This window comes from Papaver somniferum, chromosome 7, assembly GCF_003573695.1.
Source record: "Papaver somniferum cultivar HN1 chromosome 7, ASM357369v1, whole genome shotgun sequence".
Lineage (NCBI taxonomy): Eukaryota > Viridiplantae > Streptophyta > Magnoliopsida > Ranunculales > Papaveraceae > Papaver > Papaver somniferum.
Window position 1 is genome coordinate 145,886,841 of NC_039364.1, and position 17,549 is coordinate 145,904,389.

Consider the following 17,549-nt stretch of genomic DNA (forward strand, 5'->3'; position numbering starts at 1 on the left):
CTGGAACGACCATTGTTCTTGGTTTAGGACGGAGTCTTATAGATTGATCTCTCGAACTTAAAGCACTCCCTTCTTGCAGTGCATCTGTGTGAGGTTCAACATTTCGCTTGGTTCAGGGAGCCTCCGAACGGTCGACTCTTCAATTACGTAAAAACCAGCAAATTGTTTTTCCTCATCTACAGATTGGCGACCACAGTGGGAGATTAACTCTCGGTTGCAATCTCACAATTTCACAAGATGGCTGGTCTTAGGTCTGGGTTAGTTACAGGTTCCAACACAAACGACGCTAGCACTAGCAACAACAATGAGGATATCCCGGAAACCATTCTGGCCTCCAACACTGACGGCGGTGATGTTAATCCTCCTCACGTTAATACGGAAGGTCATCCTCTGTTCGGCCGACACCCTGAGGAATTCATAGGAAATCCACCACCTACCATTGCTGATCTCATTAAAGTGCAAGAAACTCTTGCGAAAAATCAAACTGATATGGATACAACATAGAAGGAGCTATTTAACCAACTGAAGGCTCTCACTGACAAGATGTCAGATAAAATTCAAGGAAAGGGAAAAGAGAAGGAGAAATCCTCATATGCTGATCCTGAAGTGATTCCAATTCATACAGTGGATGATGACGAAGTCCGCAAAGATGCAGACGATCCATCAGCAAAGGAATCATCAAATTTCATTACTCGGGAAGATTTGGAGCGCCTTTTCGGAGAACCGTGGAAAGGATAAGACATCACATGTCCATCATCACCAACCTCCATATCCTACCGCTACGCAAAGGATCCCTCTTCCGAAAGGGTATACTGCTCCGACCTTCACTCTGTATGATGGAACTGGCAATGCTCGAGAACATGTCTCTCGTTTCCTGTAAGCTTTGGGAGAACACGAACACAACCATGTTGTTCGCCTCAAGGAATTTTTCAAAATCTTTGAAAGGCATGGCATATACCTGGTACAACAATATCGCGCCAGGTACCATCAATAATTGGGGAGAGATGATGAATGCCTTCTACAGGAAGTGCTTCTTTGTATCAGAACAAGTCACTCTCTCTGATCTTGGAAGAATGTTTCATAGGGTCAGTGAAAATACCAATGACTACGTGAAAAGATTCAAAGTCCAGGCCCTGGACCGCCATGATCCAAATGTCACGGAGCAGCAGCTGGTAGACTTATGCATCAATGGCATGATCCGGGTATACAGAGCTTTACTGGAAAATCTTCGTTTCCAAACTTTCTCGGAGCTTCACGAGGATGCGAAGAGATCGGAAACTACTGCACCTGCTCTGTTGGAAAGAGCAAAATCCTACAAAGACTGAAGAATCGCGACATACTCGAGGAAGCAGACGTCTGATCAACAAGAAGTACAATCTTCAATACTCCACAAATGCTGTCGCAGAAGAGAGCAAACGCAATGCCGAACTTCCGAGTAAGCATACCTCTGATCCTCCAAAAACACAAAAGAATGAAAAAACAGAGGCACAAGCCCCTAGCCAACGCACAGAGATTCCTGATCAAGATGCACCCAACTTTCCTCTTTCCATTGGAGAAGTGCTCGAACTGCTGGACGCCTGGATCCAAGATGGTGCGATCAAATTGCCATATGTCAGGAGAGAGCCAACTAAGAAAGACATGGAAAATCCTCGTTACTGTCGCTTCCACGGGTTCGTCAATCACCCCACAAGTAGCTGCAAATTTTGAAACGCATATTCAGAAAAAAGGTTGAGTCAGGAGAACTTAATCTGTGGGCTGAGAGAGTACACAAATATCCCCTCCGAGTCAGGACTTTCACCATCTCTGAAGAACCAGTCAAGAAAGCGGTCCAGTCATTGATAGAGCATGTCTGCGAATTACTCTATTTGTAAAAAGCGCAAAGGGGAGACATGTTCACAGCTTTGAACCACATAGTGTCTGGAAAACGCCTGCTGATTCCAGAAGTACCTCCTGAACCTTCAGCCATTGCCAAAGAAATGTATGACTGGGGACTGCTCACCACAGTGCATATTAAAGGAAATGAATTCAAGAGAGCATTTGTTGATGCGGCACTGCTGTCAACATTATTCCTTTAAAAACTCTCAGAGTCGCTGGCATTACTCGACAAGAGGCTACTCACGCTCCCATGGCAATCAGGGATCATGAAGGGACTTCAAGAGACGCATATGGCTATATCGTCCTCAAAGTCGAAGAAAATTTGGCCTGCACCGAGACCAAGTTTTACATAATCCGAGAAGACACGGGATATGACATGATCCTTGGACGAGCTTGGATTCACGCTGGAAAGAGGGCTCCAATGTCTTCAACACGTCCTACTGTCGAAGAGGGCTCTGGCTCAGAAGAAATAGAGGATACTCCACCTTTTGAGCATCTGGAAGAAGTTAAAGCTTTGACGGAACTCACACAGAAGCCTGGAGAAAGTGCACATTCTTTCATCAAAAGGTTCTGAACTCAGGCAAGTCTTATTCCTCTTCATGCGCCCATAATGCCAATATTGAAATATGCTACTCTGGTCCGGGGACTTCCCCCTACTAACAACTTAGCGATTACCAAAAGCTACGAGTGGATAGTTTCACCTCAACAATATTACACCAAATGGTTACGCTCAGAGCCCCTTCAAATTGGTCATTCTATCAAGAGGTTTATTGCTGAGGACATGGATAAGCATGACCAATAATATGCTGGATACTCCCCTCTGCACGAGTGTCCATATGTGCCACAGCCATGGAATCAACAGAAGATATTCAAGGCGTGAACTACTAAACCGAACAAATTCGAGGCAGGATATTTGGTTCTCAAGGCAACTAAACGTGATCTCTATTCTGCAAGGAGCTATAATTGGGAAGGACCATTTATGGTTGCTAAATCCATAACCGGAGGATACTACAAATTGATCAACACAGATGGCAGGACCCTTCCAGTAATTTACGAGAATTGGCTTAAGGTATTTGTATGAAATTATTGGGCATTTGAGGTACTGGACGTTTGAGAATTTATGACGTCTGAATTTGGCATCTAGGATTTTCTTACATTGTATTTCAATTCCTCCAAAACGTTTGCAATACTTGCAATCAGTATTTGAATTCAGCAATTTATCAAAATTCAGTTCATTTTACTTAAAAGAAAATCTCTATTAACTCCAAAAGAAAATCCTCAATCATCTACCAATCCAAGCCAATATCAAAACCCAAATAAAAACCTTACATCTCTCAGAAATTCAGAAGTTCAAGAGATTATGAAAAGGAAATCAGCAAAGAAAGATTTTCGCTCCTCTGCATCCTTCAAGACTTGCAAGGCCGCCTTCTCCTTGTTCAGCTCTTCAGTCAGCCTGGCAATCTTGTCTTATTTCTCCATCACAGCATCGTTGGGAAAGAGTATGTTGTTCTCACATGAGTCCTTGATAGCATTTATTTTCTTACGAAGACACTTTACATTGAAGCCAAGTCTTTCTGAATTCTCCAAGTTAAACTCCCAATCAAAGAGTACATCTGGAGTCACGGTATTTCTGGCCCTAGTGCATATATCACTTACAACACGCAAGATAACACTTACTTGCATTTTTAAAGCATAAGCACGTCCAGGATTCCTGTCAACGATTATGTGACCAAATTTCTTCCATATTTTCTCGTACAAGCCTGCATATCCATTGGGAATGCTGAACCCACCAACTAGTTCATAATACGGGAGTGAAGCATAAAATGGAGGATCAAAAGCAACTCCTGCACTTGGATGTTCATGCACCACTATGCGGTTCTCAATTACCGGAGCAGCTTCTACAATCAGGGCAATAATTTCTTCAGTATTCTCTACTGGTATCTCGGTTTCTTCTATCACTGAAGCAACAACAATCTGGGTTACTTCAGTGAAAACCTTCTCATGGACTTGAAGTGCAGGGATGGTTGTCTCTTCATCAATAACTCCAGGGCAGCTTGATATCCTTATTGGTTTCAGTATCCTCAACTTCAGTATTTGGCACCTAACGCGAAGATTACATGAGGTTAGAGTCATCTAAGCATGAAACCAAATGAGATTATAAAATACAGTATACAAGCAATCCAACATTATACAGGTTCATCATTATACACTCAAGGAACGAGAAAATAGCATGAAAGTCATGAAATTACGTTTTACGGCAAGCTCGTCTGAAGAAACTGTACTCTGCCCTGTACTAAATGACGAACTTGGAGCAATATACAAGGAATCTGAGGATGCGTTACATACCATTCTCTTCGTATGGGTGTCCTCTACCATATGTAAAAATTTCATAACAATCCGATGAACGAGCATGGAGATGTGGTCAAAATATTGAGCAACATACCGTATGAAAAAGTTCTGAAAGTCTCCTGGAATTTTATTGTTTCACCTTTTTCAGGCCCTGAGCATGCTCAAAACTTAAAAAGCTTTTATGTTAAATCTTGGAAATTCTCCGGGCTTAAATATGCATATGCAGGTCATGAAAATCCGACTCCGGATGAAGGTTTTACGGTGTTTTTGCTAAAAAACTGGGTTCTGAATTTTCTGACGACGAATTTCGACAAAGTTTTTCGTATATATGCATGGATTCTCATTCATTCATTCACAAATAAGAAATTTCATACTTCTATGAAGAGGTTACAATATATGTAATTACTTGGGAAGTCTCTGAAGCGTCCAAGGAATTAGGATTTCCCATGTCGACATCAAGAGGCACATTACTTCCATTCGGTTCCGAATCTTTGGAATTTCCTTCATCTCTATTCTCAGAGGATGACCGAGTATCAGCACTCTCCACCTCCATGGCGTCATCCTCCTGGACATATTCTCAAGCAATTAACATGTTACATATGAGGCATTATATTTGGCTATGAGGAAGAGTACTCACGTCATTTTCCTCTTCAACGCTCAAATCAGAAATTTTCTGCCCAGCAGCAGAGAATTGAAGACCATCAATACTAGACGGAGCAAAATTCTGTAACCAAATAACAAACATAGGTTTTACGATCCTAATAATACGGATAGAAGAAGTCACGGCGGTAAAGTGTCGATAACTCACCAAAGAAACAACTGGGGACTTTATGGTGTTAGGCAGCAGCTTACAATTCTTGTGCCTTCCTTCTCCATCGTGAATGACTGTTTCTGCTTCCGAGCACTTCAAGACGAGGTCTCACATCACGACAATCCTGCAAAAGGAAATTGAGGAGATCATCAAAGGAAATAATTTTAATTTTAGGAAGAATGTGCAAAGGATACATACTGGTGAACATCCTGGAGATGTCTTTCGCTTATCACCGCCGGAGGGGTTTTTCAATATGGGTCGAGAAGCAATCATATCAGCAGAAGGAAGCTCTTTCATCAAGGGTTGACTAACCTTTACAAAATCATGCAAGCGTTCAAATTGCTGGTTCCAGAAATCTACATAACCCGGAGTTACATATGTAATTCGGTCAGCATAAGGGAACCAATAAGAACTTCCTTCGATATGTGTACGGTCTAAGCAAGTCTTAATCTGTTCCACCGATGGTTTTCTCCTCCGAAAAGTTGTAACGCATTGATCTATACCCATCTGACGGGATGCTCTATCAATGTTGTATTCCTCCACCGAAAAGTCTCCATATGTTGCTGCCATTAAATAACTTGGAGTGCAACTCAACACGAAAGATCATTCGCTATCGCTCAAATCAGCACCAAATTTCAAAGCCATGCTTTCTCTAGCTTTGAAAGTGACCAGTTGAGAAACATGAGGAGGAATCAGCACCCAGGGACGAAAGTTAACCTCAGACTCATCATCTATTACATCAATGAAGTGCGTCTTGGATTGAGGCTGTTTTGTTGACCAGCGCATAATCCTGGCGTTATCCTTCTCGGAGAAAATACGTCGAGAATCAACAACATTCAACCCTTGCAAGATACTACGGGGAATAGATGCATACTTCTCAAAGCGTTCCCACATCAAAGCCTGGAGAAACATCGTATTGGCGTAGCATTCAATCTTCATAAAGTCGTTCGAAACACTGGAGTCTATAACCAAGGAGTCCAGGTTAGAGTACAAAGAACCCAAGAATAAGCTACCTATGGGAAGTTGTTCACCTTGAGCCATCTTAATGGAAAGAGGGATTACAAACGACTTTAATAAAGTTCCAGCATCTTCAAACACGTCCCTGGACAGCCATAAACACAAGAAAGCAGCAATAGACAACATACCGTCAGGTTCGTTGAGAGGGACATCTCGTGGACACCAGTGTGTTAACCAGTGGGCATAACAACCTTTGCCAGAAGCCTTGTTAATTCTCTCCATCTCAGATGATAAGGTTTTGGAAATTGCTTTCTCCTCCGTCGAAAGCTCTCCAGGAAAGTTACCTGTCATTGTAAGATGCAATAATGCAACTACATCTTCCAAGGTAATAGTAAACTCTCCCCAGCTGCATATAAAGGTGTGAGTTGGAATGCACCAACGATCAAGAAGGGACACAATACCTCGCGCATCATAAAAATATACAAATCTCCGGATGTTTGAATAGCTCTGGTAACTTGTGCTCTATCCAGCTTAGCTCTAACACGAGGAAAACCCAGCATGTGTCTTGCCCATCCAGAAAATTTCTCTAAAGGTCGTCGAGAAAGCTTGAATTCTATAACTGAAGCAAGGAAAAATCCTCGTTCAAGGAAAAACCGAATAGTTGCTCGAGGGGTCACCAATTTCATTTGAATAACCGTCCTGGGATTATCAAAAGACGAAATGCTGGAGTCCTGAGATGCCTTTCAGTGTCTCGCTGAACCGTGAAGAATACATCATCTATGTTTGGAACATTTTTAATTCCAAGTGCTTCTTCTTCTTCATCACCAATAGAAGTCTCATCCATACACGTATCATCTCTGGAAACGTCATTCTCCTGTGAGTCAGACATCCTTACGAAGTATCTGTAACGTGCACAAAGCATTCTACTTCAATATATCATCATACCAGGTGCAAGTTTCGACGATATGATGGGGTCGTATAATCCGACAACAGGATACCTATGGAGACATCTACAAAAATGGTAATTCTTAACTCTTACCTCTTTACAATTCCACTAACAGTAGTCATTGTGCCGCAAGAGTTAACACTCCAAAATTAGTTCGTTCCTTGAAATCTGCAATAACGAACAAAGTCTTATTAATTTTCGAAACTGATTTTTCATAAAATCATTGATATAATTTTCATAGCATAAACATTCACAACTGAGCTATGAAATTTACGCCAAGACAACATTTCATCATAAATAAGTTGTCTAATTTCGAGGGTTACTCAAAATCCACGTTTTTGATTTTACGAAACGATAATTAACGTGAATTACTCACGTAAATTTTCAAATTTTACCAAATGAGAATAAACTCATGTGAATAAAATATGTCATCATATTTTGCATAATATGTCACGGCTATATATATAAAAAAATCTCTATTTTCCTTCGAACGAGCGTTTTTCTTTAAAACGAAGGTTTATTTTAGTTTTGTGGAAGCTCACATCTTTTAAAGATAAAGTTTTGGTTTCCATGAAAGCTCATAAATAAAATTTTATCACTGGACACAAGTCTATTTCCAAAGAAAAATCTCTCTCAAGTTAGGGATTGTTGCTAGTTTCCTAAACTAATGATCGAATAAACGTACGTTCCTAAAACAAGAGTTTTTTGTAAAACTCACATCCAAAATATGTGTATACCCATATTATTTTTTATGATGAAAAACTCATGAACAAACATCAAGCTTTGAGGAAAAAAAATTGCGTACCTGACATGCCGGCCGGAAGTTGGCCGGACGGCCGGCGACTGCGATTTCCGGCGATTTTATCCTGTTACTGCTTGATCGTGAAGATGGAGAAGAGAGAAAGACGGTGGACGTACGGGAAGAAATAAAAAAAAGAGGAATTAATTCCTTTTATACCAAATTTTATTTCCAAAACCTAATCCCGTAAGGATTTCCTTTTCGGGCCCGACCCGTAAATCCTAAACCGTCCAAGGTTCCACCATCAAATCAGCGGTTCTACACCAATTTATGCTCATTGGATGATGCTCTATTATGCCACTTGGGTTTTCGCTCAAACCATGGTTTGCTCATTCGGTCGGAATCCGGTAATATTTTATCCTATGACTAAGTTCAATTACTTATTTTCGTCTGTATCTGGAAAATCACCATTCAATGCTGACTGAGGAACATGATTGTTCCTCAATAAGCAGGGGACTTAATGTAGATGGTGGATTTTCGACAAGGGTAAAATTGTAAAACCCTAACTATTTATACTCCGGATCCGAAAATCAGATGAGTATTGAGACTCATGTCTCTCGATAAAGCATGAAAGCTCATGCCATAAAACCTCTGACTGAGAAGGCTGTCTCTCAGAGTATATGTAGATGTGTAGTCTCCCAGCTAAGGCCATGGTACATCTCATTAATATTGAGGAATTTTGGTAATTATTTATACTCCGGATCCGGCAATCGAATGAGTATTGAGACTCATGTCTCTCAATAAAGCATGAAAGCTCATGCCATAAAACCCCTGTCTGAGAAGGCTGTCTCTCAGAGTATATGTAGATGTGTAGTCTCCCATCTGAGTCCATGGAACATCTCATTAATACTGAGCAATTTTGGTAATTATTTATACTCCGGATTCGGTAATCGGATGAGTATTGAGACTCATGTCTCTCAATAAAGCATGAAAGCTCATGTCATAAAATCTCTGACTGAGAAGGCTGTCTCTCAGAGTATATGTAGATGTGTAGTCTCCCAGCTGGGGCCATGGCACATCTCATAAATACTGAGCAATTTCGGTAATTATTTCTATATATAATCGAAAGATTGGACGGCTCCTAGACAGCATGCCTGCTAGTATAGAGCGACAACGTCTTCGGGATGCAACCAGGTTTTCCCTGACTATATAGGAGAAATATGATACTCCAGCAAGTTCATATTGCTCAACTCTCAGATAATTAATGCTCCTAGATAGGAAGCCCTGCTAGTATAGAGCCCTCAGTTAATTATCTCTAATCGCCTGAATATCCAGCAATATTCTACGATTCTTCGTTATATTTCGTCATTTCAATTCGTGGTTCTTCCCAGCAGAATTCCACGGGCTAGTTATAAATATTCAACGAAACAGGCATCTGAGCATCGAATAAGACCTGACTAAAATGGTGCAAGTGTACTTAGCGATAATGCACAGACTAGCATTTGAATGCACAAATGAGCATTTCAAAAATACGGATGAACGATGAACCTATGCAAAATAGGAAGGAAAAATAATAATAATAATAATAATAATAATAATAATAATAATAATAATAATAAAGTATTAGTAAAGGCGCCAAGGGGACTGGTCTCACCAGCCGGCCGGTCATGCCGTGAACAGTCCCACGCCCAATTTTATATTTTTATCATATTTTATTATTTTTTCCCGATCTCATGAAAATTCTCTCATTCGAGCAAATCTCCTTCGAGCAAATCTCCTTCGTTTCAAGGAAATTCTCTAATCTCGTGATATTTTGTCAAGAAAAATAATATAATTAGGGAAAGGTGTCGCGGGATCGAGAACCAGCCGTCCGACCATGCCCTAGCCGTGGCCGGTCCCACACCTCACGTCCCCATTATTTTATTATTTATCTCAATCTATGAAAATTTTCTGATTTCATGAATTTTTCCTAAAACCATGAAAATAATATAAAATTAAGAAAACTCGTGGGACCGGGCTCTAGCCGGCCGTCCATTCCCTAGTCGGTCCCACACACCTCTTATTTTATTATTATTATTTTTTTTGTTTTCCTAATTCCATGGAAACTCCCTGATTTCAACAAAATACCTTGGTTTCAACAAATCTCTTTGATTTTATGAAGATTCCCTAAAATCATGAAAAATTACATAAAACTGGGAAGAGTGCCCTGGGACTGTGCCCGTTGGCCGGCCGGCCATGCCTTGGCCATTGCTGGTCCCACACTCCATCATTCCTTATTTTATTATTATTTTATTTCTCTCATCTAATGGAAGTTCCCTAATTTCATAAAACTCTCCAGTTTCATGGGATTTCCCTCAAATCAGAGAAAATACATAAAATTACATAGAACTGGGAAAAGTGTGTGGGACCGTGCCAGCCGGCCACCCATGCCCTAGTCGTGGCCGGTCCCACACCTTGCAAATCCCTGTTTTATTTAATATTTTCCATCATCTCATGTATTTTTCCTAGTTTCAGCAAAACCCTGGATTATGCATATTTTCTCAAATGTTGCTCAAACGCGCACCAGAAAATATCAAAACTCTCAGGACTGAGACATGGACACTATGGTGACGTGGGCACATCCCCTTGACCGACCAAGGGTGACCCTTAGGCTTGCAAACAACCGATCCAACACGTTTTAATAATTTTAACCTAATTTGCTCTACTGCTCATATTAGGTTCAAACTCTTTCGAACAATCGAGAGTTTGCTAAAATGACCATCGATTGGTCCCACGGCCACCAAGAGCCGGTCCCATGACCTCTTGGCCGGTCCCTCATCCTTTCACGGCTAGGTATTCACAAGAGCATTATTTTAATAAATGACTAAACTGGCATTTAATCATTCTTTCACCGACTGGTCCTCAAGAGACTTTGGTATTTTTCTCATTCGAGCTTCTGGGCGTTACATGATGAAATCATCATCCAATGTAGCCGGTTACCGCGTGGTTCTGCGTTTGATTTGCAATAAATCATCATTTCGGTAAAATTAGGGTTTTGAATCCAGAGCTCTACAGAAACATGATTCTGAGCAGATTCAAATACTCTGATAATTTTATGTTCATTCCATGATCGACATTTTTATTTACTCGACCCAGCAGTCAGTATCTTAAATTAATATTTAATTCGGTCATGCTACCAACAATTCATCAAACTAGTAATATTCGCTCAGATTAACAATATTTGCTCGAACCAGCAATATTTGCTCAGATTCAGGAATATTGGTTCAACTATCAATATTCAACAATTTAGCAACACAGTTTGCTCGTCTTAGGTAATCAACATAATAATACCTCGTCTCAGCAGACGTATTTAATTCATGAGTTTCAGAGCATTTACAAATCATGCTCAACTCAGCAATACATTGACTCATTGTCCCATAAAGTCAGCAACTGACTCCACAATCACGAGATTTCAATCGTGTCACATGGGGGGGGGGGGGGGATATTAACTAGGGTTTTGGTCTGGCGGTCTACAGAACGTGTGTTCATCCACGACGAGAATGTGATCAAGTCGTGCAATCAGTTGGAAGAGTCAGCAAAGTAGTGGGTGTTAAATTAACCAAGTCTCTGCACGATGAGTAACTGGTTTTGACATAATTTCCCACTTCCCCACTCTCTGATTCCATCAACTGTCACACTTCATGGGATCATGGTGTTTTCAACTTCGGCATTATAAAATGTCTCTAAATCCTGATTGAAAGGACAAGATTCGAACATTCGTCTACCCAAGAATTTCTCAGCAAGTTCATACAGACAATCTTTCGTCTACACGAACTCATCGTCTGAGCAATCACTCTCAATTGAGTAAAATTCAATCATTCAGAGCGTTATTATGATGAATTCACAACACACCTACAATCTGAGATCATCATTGATCTCACACTTTTCTCAGATTTCCTCCTACAGATCAACCCATCTTCCCTTGTGACCGAATTGACTCTGGAACGGCCATTGTTCTTGGTTTAGGACGGAGTCTTACAGATTGATCTATCGAACTTAAAACACTCCCTTCTTGCAGTGCATCTGTGGGAGGCTCAACATTTCGCTTGGTTCAGGGAGTCTCAGCACGGTCGACTATTCAATTCCGTAAAAACCAGCAAATTGTTTTCCCCCATCTACACTCGTAAAAGAAAAAAAAATGTTTGTATGAATATATCTCTCAAATCCATTATGATCATTATGCGTCAACCTCAAGAATGAAAAAGAGAAATCATAAAATAACCAATTATGTGCAACATGCTAACCCCAAAGACAAACTTGGTATATGGGAGTATTCTATTGCCGTTTCAGCTTATTCTCAAGCTTCCTTTTGGAACGATATTGATGATCCTATTAATAATCAATTTAAGCCAAGAAACAGTTTGATTTCATGTCGATAAATTTCAAACAAGCTGTTATTATTGACACGCGTCTGATCACTTTCATTATGAAGATTGGGATTTCCGTATCAACTCAATGCCATCAGTATCAATGTTTTCGCTTGGGAACAAGATTTTCTCAAGATTAAAAAATTTCTTATGGTTAATGATTTTCAAGTATGTTTATCTAGAGTTCCATTCCAATAGAGGTCTTTAGATATCTTTCACTCTTTGGCCAAATCATGTGCAGAATTATTAGTCCTAAATAAAAAAACTCCGCATCTAATTAATATGCTCATTATTAAAATGAAGATTAGAAATGTATTGGAAGTCAATGATATTCTGAGATTCATTGAGTTGTGTACTTTTTAAAGCATCACTTATTTTGACTAATATGTAATTCTACAAGGCTTATTTTGACTAATATGCGATTGCACATTCTTATTTGTAATTCAAGAAAAATTTCTCACATGCTTATATGATCAATCTATATGGAGAATTTAAGTTCACTTGGTAATAAATAATTCGTAAACATTGAAAGAAGCACGAACTCAACTTTGTTCATATGCCACCTAGCACTGTTTATCAATATATATATATATATATAGAGGACTATTTGCATATTAGAATCTCAATCTTGGCAATTTTGTGTCCTAGTTGCATCTATAGTCGTCCTTTAAAGATATATGTTATTTTTATGAAACTATATTGGGTTACGACTTTTAAAGTATTTACTAAGGGGTTCGTGAAGCCCAGTCAAACTATATTTTACCTAATAGTTATTGTTATCCGGATCTTGATTCTATTGATTTTTGTAGTTTGCGAAATATAGATCAGGAACAAGATAGATAGAAATCACAAAGTACGCTTTGGATCAGACTTTGTGATTTTACAAGATAGATTGTTCTTGTGAGGTATAATCGATTAGGAATCTCTGTAACCTTTTGAACATAGTAATCTATCCTAATTGTTGAGGTTTGATTGATATCTTCTTTACCTTTAAGATCCCTCATATGCAAACAATTTCCATTACCTTGATTAAATATATGAAGGAAAGCAATAGCTATCTGTTAGAGGCAGATCAATTAAAAGTCTTCACTTAGGCTGAAGAAACTTCTATGGATGTAAATGACGTCAGCTACAGGAATCAAGTGCGTAAGGTCTTGCGAGATCCAAGAAACATAAAAAGCACGACTGAAGCGGAACTTCTCGTAAGATCAATTTGGTCTCAACTATATTCCAGTCCAAAGTCTGATAGTAAGCTAGTTTTCGTAGCAGTTTAATACAACGTCGTGTTCAAGACTGGACTAGGTCCCGAGATTTTTCTGAACATTGAAGTTTTCCTCGTTAACAAAATTTCTGGAGTCCCATGTTATTTATTTTCCGCATTGTATTGTTTATCTTTATAATAGAAATATTATAAGTAGTACGTTAACAACCTATACAGTTTTACGCTCAAACTGTACAGAATCCACAAGACTTGTTCTTGTGAATTCGTATCTTGAAAAATAGGTTAAAGAATTATTTTTGTTATCCATTCGTATATAGTTAGGGTACATACTAGGTTGATTCTTGGATATTGATTTTTGAGATTGTCCAAGTAAACTTGTTTACAGATCAAGTATATCAACTTTATTATTGATATATACTTACTGATTGTGACAAGTTTGTCCGTACATATTTCCGAACGAAAAAGTTGGTGGTGCACTTGTTACCCTCTCTCCTTTTCAATATTCAATATATATAGGATTCTCGGGCTAATTGTTATTAACAAAATTTTTTGAGAAATCTCGTGCATACATGATGAAGATCTCTATTAATCTATCGAATTATCTGTCGAAAAGCTCGTTGGACAAGAAAGGGCGTAGGGATGGAAAAGGACGCAAATTTTAAATATTTGGTTTCATTGAGAGTAGAAATAAAAGGCAAAAATAGAGTCCATCTCATTTTTCTTTCATTCCCGAAATGTCTTTTTTTGTAACTATTCATCATACTCTTCTTCCTCCCGCCCTTCAAAATCATTTTGCTCGGCTCATATTACACCTAAAAAAGTTTGGATGAAAAAACACTCTTCGGCATACTCAACCTCAAGTTCATCTACTTCACTTTCTTTTTCTTTCCAAATGTATCCATCACCCAAACACGCTACTAAATTTATGTTTAAACTCCCCTTATCTTATTAAGATTTATCTTTTGCTTCCTCAGCGTCTCACTCTTTCAATATTCAATCCTATCTCTTTTCTCCCCTTAATATAATTCCATTCCTACTATTTTCTTTGTATCTCTTCCGGCCACTATTCTTGCACCTCCCATGCTCCCTTTCTTGTTTTTTGATTTCCTTTAATTCTTGGCCCCCTTCTCTCCTTGTTCCCTTCTTCTAACTCTGTATCCCCTCTCATATCTTCCCTCTTCTTGCCCTAGTTTTTTTTTGAATTTTTGGTTATCACCCGAGATTGATAGGTTACTTAATATTGGTTTAATGTCCTGAAGGTTCTCTCTGAAATTTTATAGAAGTTGTTGATGTGGTTTTTAATTCAGGGCTAAAACCGTAAAACCCTATATTTATGTACCTTTTGTCTGTAAAGAAATAGAGCCATTTAAAGTTGATGAACGCCTACGCCTCTTTTCTTAAGTATATACTGAGAAATTCAGTATAATTATATACAAAACTTAATTAGAATAATGTTGGTTGCAAAAATTCCAAGTATTCTGTAAATTTTGTTGAGCTCTTACTCGCATTATTCACTGATGCAGGGCTTGCTGAGTATCTATCCTATATTGTGCTCCTAGATGAACTCTTAATATTGACATGATATGACAATTAATGTTCACTCTCAGCTGAGTAGCATGAACTTCCCGAAGTGTCAGAATTAAGATGTGCATGAAGGTACACAATCAGAGGCGCTCAAGTTGCGCCAGTGAGACCAAAGTTGTGCTGCTCTCCAAGGTAAAAATTAGTGATTTTTGTATAAGGTGCAAAATTCACCAAAGTGATTAATTTTGTGTCAATTCACAAAATTCAATTTTTTGACCTAATTTTATCAATTTACAAAAATTAGGGTTTTGCCCTAAAACGGAGCCTGCATGATATCTCGATCCATATTGGTAGAGACTGAGCCTAGGAAAGCAAGGAAACCGGTCCATCATGGAGTTATTAGGAGTAAAATCCTACCAAAAGTTGGAAAATAGGAAAAGGGGAAAATCGTGACCAAATTGGGCAGTGGCAAAAAGGGGCGCCACCGCGCCACTTGGCCGATCGGTTTTCCCTAGCTGGCACCTTCCGCCACGGACCATCCTTGTCCTATATTGTTTTCTCTCGGCCCCTCTTTCCCATCGACCAATAAAATTGCTTTCAAGATGCAAGGTCCGCTTTTAATTAAATATGGAAGTAGGCTGGTCGACGCGTTTAATTTCATAAGAAAATAGATCTTGGCCGCCCAAGTTAGTCGCAAATTAATCATGACCACACGACTTGGCAAGCTCCATTACCTAACCCTAGCTCTTGCAAACTCGGAAAATAAGGTGCCGTTATGACGACTGGTCGCCCACCTATTTCCTCGACCAATCATATCGCTTCTAGTCTACCTGCTTTTATTCCAAATTGTTAGCCAAAGTAGGCTAGTCAAGCTGCTCCTTATTAATCTAGACCGTCCAAGTCAGTCGCGGAACGATCTCGACCACATGACTTGGCCTGTCGGTTTGACGAGTTTGGCTCCCTCCTGGCGCGACCAAGCAATCTCCATAATACTCACTGATTGGCCCTCTACTATTTAACCCAATCAGATCTCTCCTAGCCTACATTCTTTGTTCACAATTGCTATCCAAAGTAGGCTAGTCAAACAGTTTAAAAAGGGTCTTAATTAGGTCAAGACCACCCATGGAAGTCTTAAAATAATCACAGTCATCCAACTTAGCCGGTCAAATTGTCCGGTTTAGATCCAATTTTGAGCAACCAATGGGGTAACACAATTGTTGTCAGCTGCTCTTCTTCCCCATGGACCACTCACGCTGTCTCTAGTCGACTGGCCTGGCTGCCAAACGGCCGGCCAAAAAGGGCCGTTCATGCCCCTTTAAGACCGTGAAATTCGCGACTGACAATCGAGAGGGATCTATACAACAATTCTTTGGATGCATCGATTACTTTTGAGCTGCTTACTTAAAAGCGATGCTTTACATGCATCGATTACAAACGATATTTTTATGAATATCGATTTCATAAATAATTTAATTATTTAACCTAAAAGCACCATATGTTATTTTTTGAGCGTTGACTCACAACAAGTCTCATTCATACGACTTTACTTGACACTTAAGACCACCCGCCACCTAGCTTGCGCGTGATTGGTCGAAATAATTAGGTCTTGCAAGAAAGACCCACTCAACAGCTACCATGTAGGACTTGTTACATTCTTCATGTAACTTGCTCCATATCTTCTACAAAAATACTGGAGACATCAAACATGTCACGAACTGGGGGATGTTCATCAGGGTATTGGTATGGCGTTTTACAACGTGCTGAGTGCAATACACCCATTGTGAGGAAGTTTCAGGAAAGGCGGACAGTTAATGGCAGTAAAGAAGTAGTGGATGTAAAGTCGACTAGTCTTCCCTTCACAATAGGGACATGGTTCTCACCATTTTTATATGATCCCCACTTCTCCATCACTTAACTACTTCCACTTCCTACGAGATCAGTGTGTTTATTATGAATGTTGTTGTTCAGTGTGTTTATTATGAACAACAACATTCATCATCAACGCAAGTATCGAGAGAATACAGAAAATTTACAGCTTACCAATTTCACAACAAATTCCATTTTTTGAGATAAATCATAAACAACCACACCTTACAGAATCTACCTCCATGATCTCAACACCTTCTCTGCTTCCCTCCCTAAGATCAACCATTCTCCTTCATTTTGTGGCCGAAAAAAGACTGGAACGACCATTTCTTGGATTAGGTCAGAATTGTACAGATTGATCTCTCGAATCTAAAGTACTCCTGTGCAGTATATTTGTTTAGGGTTTAGTTTCATTTCTCATCGACACACCCAATTTACCAGTTTCAGCAGAATCAGTTTTTACCCTATTACAGAAGTATAAGTCAGCTGAGTCATGAAGATATAGATGAATCCTCTTCTATGCCGAGATCCTCAAACATTATCCAAGGGAAGGAATGCAATGCAGCTAAAAACTTATTTGAACTTGAGCTTGATGGTTAGTCAATGAAGAATGATAAATATAGATAACTCTTTGTCGGACAATGCCAGTTCTGGCTCTCTTATAGAAACTTTGTTGTTCTGCCAAATAAAACTTTGTTGTTCTGCACCAAGGTTTTACTTGTTTTTTTTGCATAAAAAAAATTGCACTATCTGTTAGTGTACAACAATACTACAATTTATTTTATTTTTTTTGATGGAAATCACATTTCAATACATTCAACTAAAATAGTGATTACATGATCGCTTATAAGACT